Below are 14,134 nucleotides of genomic sequence, written 5' to 3'. Positions count from 1 at the left end.
AGGCTAGATCAGCTAAAAAAAGGAAAAGAAAAAGAGAGAGAGAGGAAGGAGGGGGGAGAGGAGGTTTGGAGAGCTTGGGCTGCAGGGAGAAACTTACCCAAATTTCCTTATGTAAAACTTGGAACCATTGAGGGAAATCACCCTTAATGTGTCCTTTGCTCCAGGGGCTACGTAAGACAAAAGAGTTAAGTACTGGACCGTCAAAGTCAGGAGGTTGCCAAGTTTCAAATCTTAACATGCCAAATTCTTTTCACAGGTAAATATCAAAGCATTCCCTCCCCTCAATGGGATTTAAATCACAGACTTTGTTTGTGTGCATTTTAGGAACAGCATTTCCTGACAGGCTTCTCACATGAAATAATTTTCCCTTTTAACAGGATATGTGAACCCCGATAACAAAGTGTTTGTCCCTTCTTTTCTCCCACAGCAACTTTCTTTCTGTTCTGTGAAACAAGTCTGAATCCCTGCTATATTAGTGACTTCCATCTCTTTGCGGCTTTGACACTTTTAAGTTACAAATAATCTGTTTTCATTTATTTATGTCTATGAAATTAATCGAAGCACAACCAAACATTGTTTGTGGAATGGTATTTGTTTACCTTTTGCCTGAGCATTTCTTATTAATTCTGTCATTTTGGCTAGTTCAAGGTACTTGCACAACTTTAAATTGCCATTCATTTTTCTTGGTATTAAGTCATTTCCCAGTATTTTGCTATTAACATCCTAGCCGATATTGTCACATCAAGAAACACTCTTTTATTTTCATTGTTACTTCAGATTTCTTAAAATTGTGTGTCTTAGCATTTATTTATGGTTCCTCACAGGTCATTGTGTGTGTGTGTGTGTGTGTGTGTGTTTTATTATTATTTTAACCTTGTATTTTTTTTACAGTTCTCTTTCTCTACATATGGAGTAATTTTTTATTTAATAATATGGGAGGGAGACGATAAAAACCAAAGTGAAGGAAAGCAAACAAACTTAGCAGGTAATAACAGTAATTATATGGAAATGTGATAATAATATTGAAATGAATAAAATGCTTAATCCGCTAAGATTTTTATTATTTGCAGCTTCCCACGGAAACTGAAGGACATCCTTTTTGCCTTTCGCCCCTTCCCTTTTCTAACTCTGTCTTTTAAGTCCCCAAAACCCTGCCCCTTACAGGATATCACTTCTACAAATGTGTTGCTACAGATCCAATGAAAAGCTTCGCCACCACAAGACCTGCAACAACAACAGACACCAAAGTTTTCAAAGTGGCCACAGCTATCTCTTTCAAAGGATATAGACTGCCAGGGGAGTGGGGCTGACAAAGGGGGGAGGAGTTGAATTGCAAGGACATTTTCTCACTTTTGAACCTCAAGACTGCTCCGGCATTGAGAAGATACATGCGTAAAAATATCACAATTGTCTCAAGATATGCAACTGATACTTAATTAGTTTGTTTTGTATTATGTGTTATTACGTAGGAATGTTGAAATGTGTCTGACAGTGCGTTATTTCCACAAATGGGGGGGGGGCTATTTTTGTGGCTATTTTTTGTGTGTAGTTGTTTTTATGTTTAATGTCTTATTCCTTACACCCCAGTGGAGGATTCTCATACATTTTATGCCTTTTAACAGATCAGGCTATTATGTAGTCCAATGTTTAGAATTAGATAAATTTATAACCACATTTCGTTGTTTCACCTGGCACTCTGCCAACTTCCCTAACCATTTTAAAATGTGCTAAAACTCACTTTACCAAGGAGGAGCTTCAGGAAGGTGTATATGCTTTGGTTTAGCAGGAATAATCCCTTATAGAGTTAAATTGACTTATTTGGACAAGTGTCCCTTAAGAATGGTTTTGCTTTAACAGATTGGTTTGAAAAGTTGAGAACCATGGGGCAAGATAAATTCAAATTGGACTCAGTTTGAATTGGGCAAGTGTATCCAGGCTGCAATTAGCTTTTTGGTCCTTAAAGTGCAAGTGAGCAACTTCCCATGACTGCAAGACCAGAGCCTATAATAATAAAATCCCATAGAATGGCCAAGGCAAAGACATTTCTCTTATGATGTGTCCAAACCTGTGCCAGCTGTGGTGAGTGCCAGGCAACATGGTTAATATGAAAGCCCTAAGTGGATTCACCAGGGATTGCCACTACTGTGACACCATGCCGGTGGGAGACCACAGAAGAGCTACCTTCGCACCTGAGAACACAAAAACGGTGGAGCAAAAAAATCAAACTGCATTTTTTTCCCAGTCATTAGTGGACCTTCCTGCTAAATGTAAAGCATAGACCACTATTGAACAAAATACAACAGGTGTTTTTTTATGTGATATCCTATATCCAGCTATCTGCACTACTATACTTGCAAATGACCTTAAGAGGCATGGCTTGCAAGTCCCCTTCAGGTTTGCACAAACCCACACATCTGGTACGGTGGATACCAAGTTATTATTTAGTGCATATCTATATAACATACACGTACATTGTATTGGTCCGTGTTGCTCCCTACTTTGCTGCCCTGCTCAACCCACCTCCTTTTCCATTAGAGCCTATTCCCACTCACAGGGCACCCCTACCTTCACCAAGATTTAGGGTGCGGAGAAAAGATTTGCAAGTTCTTACAGAACTTTAATGCAAATCTATCTCCGAATGGGGGACTGATACGGAAGGGGGGGCATGTCTTCTTCACCTTCTTCTTCACTACAATATATCAATTTATTTCCAATTGTCAATGTCAAAAGGGACTAAAATCTATAAAATTCATAGAAAATCAACGTGCCAATTTGCTCAATTTCTCTAGGACTCCATCACACCTCCCCTGTCCTCCATAATCCCTCAAGCAAGGTGTCAAGACCCTAATCCTGTCTGCCAAGCCTTTCCTCCAGGAAATGCCAGTACATGGACCATTGTCTTCTCATCAGGATGTGCTTATCTACGCATATCTCCAGCTCTGCATATTCCCCCCTCCCTCCTCCATATGTTAATCCTGTGTAACCCAACCTCTCTTTAATGTATTCATGATGTAACTGGGATGTATTTTGCACTGTATTCTGGGACATGGAGGGGAGTTTCAAAAGTTTATGTCACCCCTTTCTTGCTGTTCAATCTCGCCTTGAACCTGTTGCGCAATAAACTTGGATCTTCTGCAGCTTGCTCCTGTCTCCGGCTGAGCTCATTTTTCCTCCGCAGGGACCCGCGGACTTAGTCCGACGAGCTGGGTGGCTGAGCAGCCTCGCACCCAGATTTTTACGGTAACAGAACCCTCTGAAGGCTTCTGGGAAGGGGGTTGACAAACATGCCCCCCCTTCCGTATCAACCTTAATTTTTTTATTACAGGATTCATCCAGTCCAGCCTTTCGCATGATGAATTCTGCATCAACGTTAAATAAGCAGGGAGACAATATACAGCCTTGCCGTACGCCTTTCCCAATTTTGAACCAATCAGTTGTTCCATATCCAGTTCTAACTGTAGCTTCTTGTCCCACATAGAGATTTCTCAGGAGACAGATGAGGTGATCAGGCACTCCCATTTCTTTAAGAACTTGCCATCGTTTGCTGTGGTCGACACAGTCAAAGGCTTTTGCATAGTCAATGAAGCAGAAGTAGATGTCTTTCTGGAACTCTCTAGCTTTCTCCATAATCCAGCGCATGTTTGCAATTTGGTCTCTGGTTCCTCTGCCTCTTCTAAATCCAGCTTGCACTTCTGGGAGTTCTCGGTCCACATACTGCTTAAACCTGCCTTGTAGTATTTTAAGCATAACCTTGCTAGTGTGTGAAATGGGCGCAATTGGACGATAGGTGGAGCATTCTTTGGCACTGCCCTTCTTTGGGATTGGGATTCATGTGTTGCAGGAAACACATGAACTCCTCTTTGTCCTCAGGAATGTAATCATGGGGAGAGGAAAGGAGCAACCAGGCAGGTGACAAGAAGAAGAAGAAGAAGAGGAAGAGGAGGGGTTTGGATTTGATATCCCGCTTTATCACTCCCCTCCAGGAGTCTCAAAGCGGCTAGCATTCTCCTTTCCCTTCCTTCCCCCCCCCCAACAAGCACTCTGTGAGGTGAGTGGGGCTGAGAGACTTCAGAGAAGTGTGACTGGCCCAAGGTCACCCAGCAGCTGCAGGTGGAGGAGCGGAGACGCAAACCCGGTTCCCCAGATTACGAGACTACCGCTCTTAACCACTACACCCCACTGGCTCTCAACCAGACACTCAGGTTACCACCACAACTCCTCCCTCAACCCCTCCTCTTTGTGATGTGTCAATGATGTAGTCATGATGTAGTCTTGGGGGTGTAGCATGGGGGATTTGTTGTTGTTGTTTAGTCCTGTCCGACTTTTCGTGACCCCATGGACCAGAGCACGCCAGGCACTCCTGTCTTCCACTGCCTCCGCAGTTTGGTCAGGGGATTAGCAGCTAATAAAAGTTGGGGTCTTCTTTTGTTGGGGGCTTCCATCTTGTTCCACCTGGGGGCAGGTGGGAGTCCTGTGGCAACAGTCTTCAATCAAGACCAAGCCTACTGGCTGCTCTTTTGCTCTGCTCTTCCTGGCTGGTCTCCTTGTTTCTTGTCCAAGGGATCCCTCAGATTTTGGAATCCGCTTCTGGCTCCAATTGTATCGGCTGCTTTTCTGAGCCTCTTGGCTGTTGTGCCTGGACGGGGCCTGTGTCCACAGTCATTGTCCTGGCCTGAGTCAGAGGCTGGGGTGGGGAGCTGGGATTTGGGGGGAGTCGTTTAGCTGCCCCCCTCCATTTCTGGTTTGAACAGCACCAAGACCTAAAACACGGAGGGATCTAAGCTCGTGGGGTGGGGTGGGGGAGGATGTTGCACTTGTGGGGGGGGGACCCCTCTTTGCAGCTGGATCTCCAGGATCAGCCCCTCCCCCGCTCTTCTGATCCAGAAGGAAGACGGTAGAGGGGAAACCTTCCTCTCCCCCCTCAATTCTTTCCCTCCCCTCCCGGCACCTCCTCCTCTCACCCCGCCCCCACAAGCCCAGATCCCGCCCCCAAACGTCCCACCCCTTCCTCCTCCTCCTCCAATCCGGCTCTTCTGTCCCAGGAATGGGGGGGGTGAGCCCCCTCCCACCCTGCCTTCTTCTCCAGGACGTGGAGCTTCCACTCCGGATTGCTGCTCCGCCCCGTAGATCTAGGGGGGGCGGCTTTCAATGCTGCAGGAAAGGAAAGGAGAATCGGGAGCGAGGACAAAGAGGTAAAGGGGTCGCGGGGGGGGGGAGAGGGGAGAAAAGGACCCAGAGACCCCTCCAGCTCCCCCAAGCGCCTTCCGTGGGGCCTGGATCCTGCACGCGTGCTGCGAAGGAGGCTTTCCTCGCAGGGCGGACCCCTCACCCGTTTCCCAAGGCTCCGCGCGGGCCATGAAAAGGTTAAGGGGCGCGAGAGACGCCTGGATAGAGACCCCCCTGTCCCTCCCTTGCTCCTGTCGGGGGGGCTGCGAATGGAGAGGTGTGGCGCGCAGGGCGTGGGGTGACCCGAGCCAAGGGGGCCTTTGGGTGCAGGGGAGACTCCGGGAGAGATGGAGGGGGTCAAGGACGTGGGGGGAGAAGGGAGGGGGCATCCCCGAGGCAGGGAAGCGCAGCATTGGCAGGGTGGGTGGGGGGGAGATAGGAAGACCAGTCTTGCGGGGGGGGGGCGTCTCCATCGTGGCTTCTTCGGGGAATCTCTGGAGGGGCCGCCTTGGCTTCTCCCTCCCACCCAGGAATCGGCCCCCCTTCAAGGCGACCAGAGAAGGATCCCTGGAAAGTGGAGGGTCCTGTCCCCCCACCCCTCCTTCCTGCAAGCTCCATCCTCTTCCCACCCCATAAGTCCCTGCCCTGTCCAGACACAGCGGTTCTGCCCAGTCCAGCCATTGGTCCCCTGGAGAGGAGAGGAAATCCCCAGAGGAAGAGGGGAGGGGGGAGGCCTTCTCAGAAGCGGCTCTTGGTTTCCGCAATCCCACCCAGGAAGCAGCCAGAATCCTTTTCCTCTCCCTCAGGCTTCCATCTTTAATGTCTTTTCCACTGAGGATGAGGATAATGTACACCTGTCATCAGAAACAGGGGTGCAGAGTCCATGGAATGGCTCTCAGGATTGATATGGAAGTTGCACCTCAAAAGCATTTCTGTTCCTCTTACTCTTTGTAGGCAATGTCAGAGTGACTGACAAGCTGAGATACAATCCATCATCATCTGATGACAGTGACTGCCTGAATCTTCCCAGTCAAAGGACCCATTTTCAGGATAGACAGTGCCTGTGGCTGGAGGCTCTACACATCGGGTGTGCCTGTGCAGGCCAAAGACTGCCAGTATTAGCACAGGTGAGGTGTGTGACCTCCCCAAATTTACAGACTGTGTGGGAATGAGAGTTTGTGGGTGGGATTCTCTTTTACGGCAACCTGTGATTTTCTCCACCCACAACATTTCCTGAGCTGATATTGCAGTAAAAATTCCAAAATAACTACAAAAAATCACACGATAATAATAATAGTGCAGTGGTACCTCAGGTTAAGAACTGAATCCGTTCTGGAGGTCCATTCTTAACCTGAAACTGTTCTTAACCTGTGGTACCACTTTAGCTAATGGGGCCTCCTGCTGCCGCCGCGCGATTTCTGTTCTCATCCTGAAGCAAAGTTCTTAACCCAAGGTACTATTTCTGGGTTAGCAGAGTCTGTAACCTGAAGTGTCTGTAACCTGAGGTAACACTCTAGAAGTTCTAGTATTAGTATTTTCCCCCAGCCACTCTGGGCAGCTTACAGTACATATAGGTAAAGGTAAAGGGACCCCTATGGGATGCAGGTGGCGCTGTGGGTAAAACCTCAGTGCCTAGGGCTTGCCGATCACATGGTCGGCGGTTCGAATCCCCGCGGCGGGGTGAGCTCCCGTCTTCGGTCCCAGCTCCTGCCCACCTAGCAGTTCGAAAGCACCCTTAAGTGCAAGTAGATAAATAGGTACCGCTTTATAGCGGGAAGGTAAACGGCGTTTCCGTGTGCTGCGCTGGTGCTGGCTCACCAGAGCAGCTTCGTCACGCTGGCCACGTGATCCGGAAGTGTCTCCGGACAGCGCTGGCCCCCGGCCTCTTGAGTGAGATGGGCGCAAAACCCTAGAGTCGGACACAACTGGCCCGTACGGGCAGGGGTACCTTTACCTTTACTAAAGGGACCCCTTACCATTAGGTCCAGTCGTGGCCGACTCTGGGGTTGCGGCGCTCATCTCGCTTTATTGGCCGAGGGAGCCGGTGTACAACTTCCAGGTCATGTGGCCAGCATGACTAAGTCGCTTCTGGCGAAACAGAGCAACGCACAGAAACACCATTTACCTTCCCGCCGGAGCAGGACCTATATATCTACTTGCACTTTGACGTGATTTCAAACTGCTAGGTTGGCAGGAGCAGGGACCGAGCAACGGGAGCTCACCCTGTTGTGGGGATTCGAACTGCCGGCCTTCTGAATGGCAAGGCCTATGCTCTGTGGTTTAACCCACAATGCCACCCGCGTCCCTACAGTACATATACAAGACAGTAAAACATCAAACATTAAAAACCTCCTGATACAGCTGTCTTCTAAATGTCAGATGGTTGCCTACTTCCTTGCCCTCTGAAGGGAGGGCATTCCATGGGGCAGGAGGCCCTCTGCCTGGTTCTCTGGAACTTCACTTCTGACAGCAAGGGAACCAGCAGAAGACCCTCGGAGGCGGACCTCCCTGTCCGGACTGAACGATGGGGGTGAAGATGCTCCGTCAGGTCCACAGGGCCGAGGCTGTTGAGGGCTTGAGGTTGCAGATCTTGCTCCTCCATAATGATCGATGTATAGTTAGGAGAGTCAGAGAAAACACTCAGAGGCAGCAAAGCTTAGAAATTTATTACTGAAGACACATAAGCATAACAGGATCCCAAAAATAGCAAAAATGTAACTCACAGTAAAACCCTGACTTAGCATTCCAAAACAGCACTCAAGTAAGAAACAGACAAGCAGAGTAGAGTAATATCAGAATAGGAAGTGGGAGCAGGCGCATTTCAATACTGTAATTTATATATAATTCAAGGTCAGAGTAACCCTGGGACTAGATAACAAGCCTCCAGGTGGACGTGCCCCACCTGCCCTTCACGTTCCTCTTCCACACGGGCAGAATCTGCCTTCTGGACTGTGGGATTCACGGTTGTTCTCCTCCTCTCTATCCACCAGGGCTTGACTTCAGGTGCAGCAGAATTCCCCAGCCCCCCAAGGATTTGAGACCCATCAGCTTTCCTCACCTGGTTTAGCCGGCCGGTTGCAGCCCTTGCTTGAAGCCCTGTTGCATGCTGACAGCTTCTGGAAGCCACAGGTGAGAGCTGAGTGCAGGGTGGGGACCAAGGGTGGAAAAATGACCCCAGAAAGTGCAGGACATGTTCCACACCAAAGGAACTACTGCTCCCCAACAGCCTATGACATCTAGATTCAGGTAGGTAGCCGTATTGGTCTGACACAGTTGAAATAAAAAATTTAAAAAGAGTCCAATAGCACCTTAGGGACCAGCTAATTTTGTTCTAGGTATAAGCTTTCGTGTGCATGCACACTTCTTCAGATCCACTGACACAAATGTCACCAGACCCTTGTATATCGTGGGAGGGTGGAGTGGGGTTTTTCTCAGAAGGGTACTCCTACTACGATCTCCCACTACCCTTCACTATATGAAGAAGTGTGCATGCACATGAAAGCTTATACCTAGAACAAAATTAGTTGCTCTCTAAGGTGCTGCTGCTGTTGTTGTTTAGTCGTTTAATCGTGACCGACTCTTTGTGACCCCATGGACCAGAGCACGCCAGGCACTCCTGTCTTCCACTGCCTCCCTCATGCTGGTAGCTTCGAGAACACTGTCCAACCATCTCGTCCTCTGTCGTCCCCTTCTCCTTGTGCCCTCAATCTTTCCCAGCATCAGGGTCTTTTCCAGGGAGTCTTCTCTTCTCTTGAGGTGGCCAAAGTATTGGAGCCTCAGCTTCAGGATCTGTCCTTCCAGTGAGCACTCAGGGCTGATTTCCTTCAGAATGGAAAGGTTTGATCTTCTTGCAGTCCATGGGACTCTCAAGAATCTCATCCAGCACCAGAATTCAAAAGCACCAATTATTCAGTGATCAGCCTTCTTTATGGTCTAGCTCTCACTTCCATACATCACTACTGGGAAATCCATAGCTTTAACTATACGGACGTTTGCCGGCAAGGTGATGTCTCTGCATTTTAACATGCTGTCTAGGTTTCTCATTGCTTTTCTCCCAAGATCCTAAGGTGCTGCTGGACTATTTTTATTATTTTTTTACTTCAGCTGTGTCAGACCAATATGGCTACCTACCATGAAGTACAGTTATCTCCTTGCCTTGAATATCCTGCTTTTCAGTGCGAGATTAGGATAGTCCTCTGTCAGAAGACAAGCAGAGGATCAGGCAGCACATCATTATTATAAGGAGCAATGGGGGTGGGTGTTTCCGCCTGGGATTCCCATGTGCCAGCTGCTTTCCTTCTGCTTCTCCTGCTCTCTCCATGCAATGTGAGGCATGTAGACAGAGGTCCATCTCCAAGAACAGGAGCTTCCCTGAGCACCCATTCAGCTGACCCCAAGCACCAAGCCTTGTCACTAGTTCTCTGACTGACCCAGACCACAGTCCCTAGAAAAGATGAAGGCCTGGGTCTCCCAAAATGATCTATATGGACCTCCTGAGGTCAGCGGGACTGTGCAGGTGATTCATGAAGATCTAGAGGTGGAAATGGGGGCAACCACTTGATTTGAAATGCAGTCCCACAGGACAACGGTATTCCAAGATCATGCTGTGTTATTAAAGATGATTTAGGGTTATGAAAGGTTGCTGATGCATTACTATCATTCGACATCATACCATTTTCATTTCCTAAAAAGTGGGAACATGGGGAGGACATGGGAGAATGTAGGAGATGTTGAAATAAGAGAAGGTGCTAATGGTGGTTGATGTGTCCTTTTCCCCCTATGTTCTCTTTCCTGAAACCCAAACAGGATTTCCTTTCTGCCCACTCTGAAAAAGGTGATGGAGAAGACAGAATTGCAGGGGACAAGGCACCTTTCGTTTCATTAGGAATAGCCATTAAAATGTGTGAAATGTGGAATATGCTTCACTGAATGAGCACACATAGTTCACATCAACGAACACAAAAAGGAAAGAAACCATTTAAAGGTATGGAGTGCGGAAAGAGCTTGTGTTTCAATGCAAAACTTAGAACACACCAGCGGACTCACACAGAGAGAAAATGTTTTACATGCAGGGAGTGTGGGAAGAACTTCAGTCAGAGTGGACACCTTAAATTGCACAAACTGACTCACACCGGGGAGAAACCATTTAAATGTATCGAGTGTGGAAAGAGCTTCCGTTGTAATACAAGCCTTAGATCACATCAACGGACCCACACAGGGGAGAAACCATATAAATGTATTGAGTGTGAAAAGAGTTTTAGCAATAGTGGAAACCTAAGAAGACATCAACGGACCCACACAGGGGAGAAACCATTTAAATGCATGGAGTGTGGAAAGAGCTTTAGTCATAGTGAAAGCCTTAGATCACATCAACGGAATCACACAGGAGAGAAACCATTTAAATGCATAGAGTGTGGAAAGAGCTTTAGTCAGAGTGGACACCTTAAAATACATCAACGGACACACACAGGGGAGAAACCATTTGAATGCATGGAGTGCGGAAAGAGCTTTAATGAAAGTGGAAGCCTTAGAAGACATCAACGGACTCATACAGGGGAGAAACCATATAAATGTATCGAGTGTGGAAACAGCTTTAGTAAAAGTGGACACCTTAGGAAACATCAACGGACTCACACAGGGGAGAAACCATTTAAATGCATAGAGTGTGGAAAGAGCTTTAATCAGAGTGGACACCTTAAAATACATCAACGGACACACACAGGGGAGAAACCATTTGAATGCATGGAGTGCGGAAAAAGCTTTAATGAAAGTGGAAGCCTTAGAAGACATCAACGGACTCATACAGGGGAGAAACCATATAAATGTATCGAGTGTGGAAACAGCTTTAGTGATAGTGGAAGCCTTAGACAACATCAACGGACTCATACAGGGGAGAAACCATTTAAATGTGTGGAGTGTGGAAAAAGCTTTAGTGATAGTGGAAGCCTTAGACAACATCAACGGACTCACACAGGGATGAAACCATATAAATGTATCGAGTGTGGAAAGAGCTTCAGTCAGAGTGGAGACCTTAGGAACCATCAACGGACTCACACAGGGGAGAAACCATTTAAATGTGTGGAGTGTGGGAAGTGCTTCAGTCAGAGTAGAAATCTTAGAAAACATCAGCGGACACACACAGGGGAGAAACCATTTAAATGTATGGAATGTGGAAAGAGCTTCAGTCACAGTGGAAATCTTAGAAAACATCAGCGGACACACACGGGAGAAACCATTTAAAGGTATGGACTGTGGAAGGAGCTTCAGTCAGAGTGGAATCCTTGATTTATGTCAACAAACTCACACAAAGGAGAAACCATATAAATATCAGGAAAGTAGATAGAGGTTCACTCTTAGTGGAAGTTCAGAATCAACAGACTCATGGACAGGAAGAACTTTAAGAATTGAAACCCTTCAAAACAGCAACAAACTCAGGAGAAGCAGTTTGAATGAAAAGACTGCAGAAAGTGCTTTCTTTATAATGGAGTATTTAAGGAACAGGGACGCGGGTGGCGCTGTGGGTTAAACCACAGAGCCTAGGACTTGCCGGTCAGAAGGTCGGCGGTTCGAATCCCCACGACGGGGTGAGCTCCCGTTGCTCAGTCCCAGCTCCTGCCAACCTAGCAGTTCAAAAGCACGTCAAAGTGCAAATAGATAAATAGGTACCGCTCCAGCGGGAAGGTAAACGGTGTTTCCGTGCGCTGCTCTGGTTCACAAGAAGCGGCTTACTCATGCTGGCCACATGACTCGGAAGCTGTGCGCCGGCTCCCTCGGCCAGTAAAGCAAGATGAGCGCCGCAATCCCAGAGTCTGTCACGACTGGACCTAATGGTCAGGGGTCCCTTTACCTTTACCTTTATTTAAGGAACATCTAGGGACTCTCACATGGGAGAACCCATTTAGATGTATGGAGTGTGGGACGTCTTCCTCTCAGAGTCCACTCTGAGCAATGAACTCAGCAGGAAATCATTCCTACAAGCATGAGGTATATGTGAAGTTCTGGTGTTTATATGTAAAACTGTATAATAATGAAATAATGAAGGCAGCATCTCATAATGGTGAGTATAATTTTAGATGAAAGTACCTTTGGTTTTTGCACCAAACTCAGTCACCCCCCCCCCCACCGCATGATCTCCCAGCACTGCTTCTTCACCAGAACTTCATCGCTGCCTCCTGCCCTGCGCGTTCTGAAGAAAACTTGAAATACTGAAATTGAATGGGAGATTTCCCCCCCAAGCCTAATTTCAAGAGGGGGAAGGAGGGGCTGCAGGGACCAGGGAAGTCTCCTGGGGGGCCATCTTCACTCATGAACCCCATGGGGCAACCCCAGAGTTCCTGCTTATTCTAGGGTTTGGGAAAGAGAGTATTTTTCCATAGTCCCAGAAGTTTTTATTCACTCATGCTACTCGGGAGTTTTCCTACCAGAGGACCACAGTGCTGTGGCTGCTGTTGTTGTCATGGACTGGCTGGTGAGGGGGGGGGAGGCACCAGTTGGGGGACCCACAAGGGAAGAAGGCTCAGAGCCTGGGGACTGGTGGGGGGATGAGCCGAAAGAGGGAGAAAGGGGAGCAGACCGGAAAGGGAGATTTTGCAAGCTGAGGAGGAAACAGGGTTTGGTGAGCCAGAAGAGTCTGTGGCAGAGAGCAGTTCAGACTCAGAGGGAGGAGAGGAGGGGGCCAGGAGACCCAGAAGAGGCCGTCAGCTGAAGCATCCATAGAGATTCCCCCTCCTGCTGCGACCAGCTCCCCTCTCCCCTGGTCTAGAGCACACAGGGAAATCCAGTTCAGACCCCATGAGCCTGTACATGATATTAACAGGTGTTTGGTTTTTTGTCCCAACATGCATCCCTTTAATCTCATTGACAATGAGCTGTATTTTCTGTCCATTCACTCCCTTTGAAGAAGTCCTTTTGGAGCTCCTTGCATTCTCTCTCTGTTTGAACAACCCTGGACATTTTGCTGCCATCAGCAAACTTTGCCCCCTCCCTGCTCTCTCATAAGTTTAGATCATTTATGAACAAGTTGAAAAGCCACAGGTCCCAATACTGATCTTGAGGGGACTCCGCTTTCTGCTCCTCTCCATTCAGAGAACTGTCTGTTTACTCTCTTGGTGTTTCAGAAGGAGGGCTGCCTTCCTGGTGGTGCGATGGCAATGAGCCGAAAGAGGGAGAAAAGGGAGCAGACCAGAAGGGGAGATATTGCAAGCTGAGGAGGAAACAGGGTTTGGTGAGCAGGAAGAGTCTGGGGCAGAGAGCAGTTCAGGCTTGGAGGGAGGAGAGGAGGGGGCCAGGAGACCCAGAGGAGGCCGGCTGCTGAAGCATCCAGGGAGACTCCCCCCCCCTGCTGCGACCAGCACATGCCTCTGAGTCTGGCAGTTAGAACTCTTAGAATGTGGGGATCCCATTTTTCAACCAAAGCCAAAACCCGCCAGCCTTTTCCCAGGTCTTTCCTGTCCTGACAGTCGTTCGTCTTCTCTACGAAGGATGCTACAAAGTCCTTCTCCCTCCCTTTATTTACCATGGGGTCCCAGCAACCTTTTCTGCCTCTTACACTCTAGGGAAAAGAGTCCCTTTCCATTGGACGCCTGGCAGCCCAGTGCCCAATCCGGCTGCTCCAGAGAGAAAGGAAAGGAACTGTAAATGCTCTTGCGCTCTGACGCGCACCAGTCACTTCCTTCCGGATCTTGGTGCTGCTGGTGCAGCTGCATTTACAAGAAAAAGAGAAATTGGAAACCGAGCCCAAGTCCCTTGCTATCCAAACTGGCCATTGGACCAGCCTTGGTGCGTCTTCCTTGGGAAAAAGGAAAAGTTTCAGATCTCAGGTTCCCTGACAGGGAATGAGAGCTTTGATTGGGGTTCTCCCCTTGCAGTTCATTGCCTCTCTAATTGCAGAACCCCAATTCTCCCGTTCTCCCCTCCCCCTCCTCGCTACCTCTTGCCAGGAAGACTGGGAGTGAAGACCGTAAGCAAA

The 14,134-nt window shown here is 48.1% G+C and overlaps 1 long non-coding RNA gene across 3 annotated transcripts in view; it reads right to left on the bottom strand.

Annotated features, from left to right (window-relative positions):
- Window positions 1-278: 278 nt before the first annotated feature.
- The window catches only part of LOC310743140, a 59,334-nt gene continuing 45,478 nt past the window's right edge, over window positions 279-14,134 (bottom strand). The window contains exons 2-3 of one of the 3 annotated variants that reach the window (XR_014538803.1): window positions 946-1,358; window positions 279-893 (exon numbers count right to left, since the gene is read on the bottom strand). This is a non-coding gene — a long non-coding RNA (uncharacterized lncRNA). Of the gene's footprint in view, window positions 1,359-14,134 lie in introns of all 3 variants that reach the window. The other 2 variants (XR_014538804.1, XR_014538802.1) reach the window with 2 other exon arrangements.

The sequence above is a fragment of the Podarcis filfolensis genome (assembly GCF_964270895.1).
Source record: "Podarcis filfolensis genome assembly, chromosome: 10".
Classification (NCBI taxonomy): domain Eukaryota; kingdom Metazoa; phylum Chordata; class Lepidosauria; order Squamata; family Lacertidae; genus Podarcis; species Podarcis filfolensis.
This window is presented reverse-complemented; position numbering and strand designations above follow the sequence as displayed.